Source organism: Otolemur garnettii, unplaced genomic scaffold (assembly GCF_000181295.1).
Source record: "Otolemur garnettii isolate 467f Iridium unplaced genomic scaffold, OtoGar3 scaffold00012, whole genome shotgun sequence".
NCBI classification, from domain to species: Eukaryota; Metazoa; Chordata; class Mammalia; order Primates; family Galagidae; genus Otolemur; species Otolemur garnettii.
The window spans coordinates 21,368,662-21,373,322 of NW_003852407.1; positions in this window are offsets into that span (position 1 = coordinate 21,368,662).

Here is a 4,661-nt window from a genome sequence, read left to right on the forward strand (position 1 = left end):
GGGTATGCGTGTATGTGCTCAGGAAAGTCTACTGTTTGAAAGTTGTTATAAGTGGTTGTGAGAACAAAACAACAGTATTCACAATGATGATTAATTTTTTATTGTTTTAACAGAACAATCATATATCAAACATATTCCAAAAATATTATAATTCAACTATTTGGTATCCACATCAGAAAATAGGTCTTGACAATACATTATAAATAATGACTTTAAAAATTATTTTTTAAATACTTCTTAAGTTGCTCTCATTAAAGGAAAATAGAAACATTATCCGTAGTTATAAGTAAGATGTATAAATCTCTTAATATTCTCAGTTACACTCTTATTCTTACCATTATTTAGGAGTATCCTGCTTCAGTATGGAAATGAATAGGAAAGAAAACAAGTGAAATACATTGGGATTCTTACCCAAATGAGTTCACAATTCTAAAGGAGAGAGTTTTTATCAGTAGTTATAAAAACTGATAAGGAAAAAAAAAAAAAGGAGCGGTTGAAACAGGTGGGTTTGCCACAAAACAGATGGGCTTGGAAAGAGTGCAGAAAAAAAGAAAAAAAAATGTTTCAGACAGAGGAAAACCAATGAACATTAATCAGAATGTTATTTCAAGTACATAGGGTGGTGTGAAGTGAAGTGTGAAGTTTGGAGTGGGTGGAAAAGACAAATATATAACACAGGGGCATACTTACAGCAAGCAGTTACGATATTTGGATTTCTCACCTCCATGTAATTTCAAGACCTCAAAATACTTCAGAGTGTTTCCTAGGGATTGGTTACATTCGCTGCATGAAGAGTTGTGTTTGGATTATTTCTTAATAGCTTAAGAAATTGTGAAATCTAAGCAACCATTTTGTTTAAAGATATTTTTATAGTCCCTTGAAAATCTGCCTCACAAGAATATGAGCTATCTAACTAATGATACTTAAATAAGGAAACTACTGCAGCTTACTATTTTGTTTTTATGTTTCATGTTTTAGGAGCATGTTTATTTTCATTTGAGTCCTAAACTCAAATACCTTTAAGTGTTAGGTAGTTTTCGTTTATACATTAAGAGGTTCCTGTAAAGCAATAGTTTGTTACAAAATCTTTGAAACTGAAAACAAGGTAAACTTTTTCTCTTTTTTTTTTTTTGCAGTTTTTGGTCAGTGCTGGGTGTGAACCCACCACATCCAGCATATGGGGCTGGGGCCTTACTCCTTTGAGCCACAGGCACCGCCCAACCTGGTCAACTTTTTTTGTTAAGCATTCTGTTAACACAACCACCAAAAAGAGAGAGAGAGAGAAACATTGGCTGAATTAAGTTCATGTTTAATCTAAGCCCTTTCACCAATTCATTTATATAAACTTGACTTTAAAGAAAACGTTGAAACTCACATATTTGATCAATATTGATCTTATTTTATTGCATGTAGACATGCAACTTAGGTCACATTTTTTGTTCAATAACATTACACTTAAATCTCTTAATTATTTCTTCACTTTATTAGAAGTCTTGGTCCTAACGTCAGTAGTCACCCACCTGTCAGTTCATTAAATCTCCTGCCTTTCCTTCTGTCCTTTGCAGCTGTCTACTCAGAGTGAGGAATGAGATCCAAGGGCAGGACTTGGCTATTGTACCTGTGAGATGAGAATGATAGGATGAAATGACATGATTGTCCAGCTTTGTGTCGGTATAAATCCACAGTGCCTGTTAATCCAGTTATATTCACCTGTATATGGTTCAATGTTCAAATTCTACTGCCATTCTCCAAAATGACCAATTCAAATCAACCATGTAGGCGGTGCTGTATAACTGTTTCTCCCTCCTGGCAGTATTCCTACTTGCTTCAAAGATAAATCCTGCCACCTCAAATGGGGTCTGGTATGCTTCACCTAGGATATTGTTGATTTTCTACCCTTTATCTCACAGCAGTTTTGAACCTTTCTGCATGACTAGTTATTTTATATCACTATACACACACACATATACATACACACGTTAACACATACATACACTATTGGATACTTTATATCACTATGTAAGCATGCATGTGTATGAATGTACACATTTGTTTGTGTGGAATAAACATAAGGAGTGAGAAATATAAAAAAATATATTTAGCAACATACTAAATAAGTAATTGATAATCTTAGTGACAATAGTTTGTCAACTATCAGGCCACGAGGAACCAGACCTCAGCAGATGCTTCTTTTCAATGTATCTTCCACATTACCAATATAATTTTCCAATAATAATTGATAATTCAAATTACCTTATCCCCTTATATAAAATAATTCAATGTCTTAATCTCTTTAAAAATGAAATAAACTTACCTTAGAAAGCTAAGGTAGTTCTCTAAGTGTTCTCCAGATGTCTTTCCAAAAGGAATGTGAAAACCCCACACTGTACCCCAGAAGTGGCATTAATGTACATAGTTACCATTCAAAAAAAAAAAAAAGAAAGAAAGCTAAGATAAGCATAGTACATCTCCCCAAGTATGTCCTTTCTTTTCTGACTTTTATGCATGCTGTTATTTGGGGGTGGAATATTCTTAAGTTTTTTCTTTGCTCCATGATGACTCTGATTAAAACATTACATTCTTAAGAGATACTGTTGGTGTGTGTGTTTGAATGTGTTTGTGTGTTAATCTCTAAATTAGAAAGGTTAGATCTTAATGATATAATGATATATCAATGATATATCCATTGATCCTAAAATTTTTAATAACATATGCCACTTAGTTTATGTGAATTGGCAGTATATGTATTTAAATCCCATGAAGGTAAGAACTTTATCTCTGTTACTTGCAAATGAGCCATCAGGGAATTGTGCAATGATTAGAAAATATATGTAATAAGTAAATGAAAATATAATGAATAAACACAGTGATAGATGGGAGGATGGGTAGATGTCTGAAGGAGTGAATAAAGGTTCTATTCTGTGGACAAATCTGAGGTCACAGTCACAGTTAAATTAAAATAGGTATTAGAGACTTAGTTATATTTTTAATTGTATGCATGGATAAAAACCATGTGCATTTCTAAAAGAACCACAAGAGACTAGGAAATTAAGGAATAATTTTTTGGTTAAATTTAAAGAGCTATGGCATTGTTTCTCTAATGTGTAAATGTCCAACAGGTATATGAAAAAAGTTCTCAATATTACTAAGTAGAGAAAAAAAATTAAAATGATGATGAGATATCACCTCATGCCTGTTATAATGGCTATGACCAAAAGAATGACAGGTAAGGTTGGATAAGTATGTGGAGAAAAGGAAACATTTCATACTGTTGGTGGGAATGTAAAGTAGTATAGCCAGTAAGAAAAATGACCTAAAAAAAGTCAAAAATAAAACTACCATGTAATCCAGCAATCCCACCACTGAGTATATACCCAAAAGGAAAGGAAATCAGTATGTCTAAGAGGTATCTTTACTCCCATTTTTGCAGTATTATACACAATATCCAAGATATAGAATCAATCAACATATTAATCAACAGATGAATAAAGATATTATAAATACACACACATATACACACACATGCATAGGGGAATATTATTCAGCCTTAAAATTAAAAAAGAAGGAAATCTTTGCATTTGTGATTTTGCAAATTCTTGTGGACTTGATGTAGGAGAGTAATGCTATATGATTTTCTTTTATTTTACTTATCTAAATATTAAAGTGGTACAAACACTTCTAGTTGCATGCATCACTTTTGTATTCTGGAGTCAAGGCTAGAGGTGTGCCATCACCCAAATAGTGTTCCTTGTACCCATTAGGTAGGTTTTGCCCCTCCCCCCTCATCCTCCCCACCCCTCTGCTTGATTTCCACTGAGTTTTACTTCCCTCTGTGCACATGTGCTAATCGGTTAGTTCTAATTTAATAATGAGTATATATGGTGTTTGTGTCTCCATTCTAGAGATACTTAAACAAGGAGAAGGGTCTTAAGTTCCACCCAAATTGTTTTAAAAGGCATTAATTCATCCTTTTTAATAGCTGAGTAGTACTTGAGGGTATACCTATACCACATTTTATTAATCCATTCATGAATCTGTGAGCACTTGGTTTGATTCCATATCTTTGCTATTATGAATTTTTCTCCAATAAATACTTGAGTGTAGGTGTCCTTTTGATAGAAATATTTCTTTTCCTTTGGGTATACACTCAGAAGTGGGATTGCTGGATCAAATGGCAGATCTCAGAACTTCCATTCTGTTTTCCAGAAAGTTTGCACTATGTTGAAGAAGTAAGGTAATAGAAGTGAGCATTTTGTAAACTATGTAAATACATAAGCAGACACATTAATGACATGATTGTTCATTTGACAAGTTTCATGTTTAATTTGTTATGTAATCTATCATAACATTTAGGTATAAGCCACATGTTTAATGCCTGATTCAGTTAGCATTTATCTATGTGGTTTAACAGGAATTAATAACCTTCCTCATTTTAAAATAAATTGGTTTCTTGAAAATAAACCTATAAACAATCAATGTAGTTGATATTGGAGAACTTGCCTAAAATATTGCCCATATGTAGAGTATTCTTTCTATGTACTTATACATTTATTCATTTTACAAATAATTATTTGGTATTCATGTTAGAAAATGTGTAATGAGGCAATGTTCAATACTGTACTATTTTGACAAAATATATTTCAAGGTTATTATTTGAAATA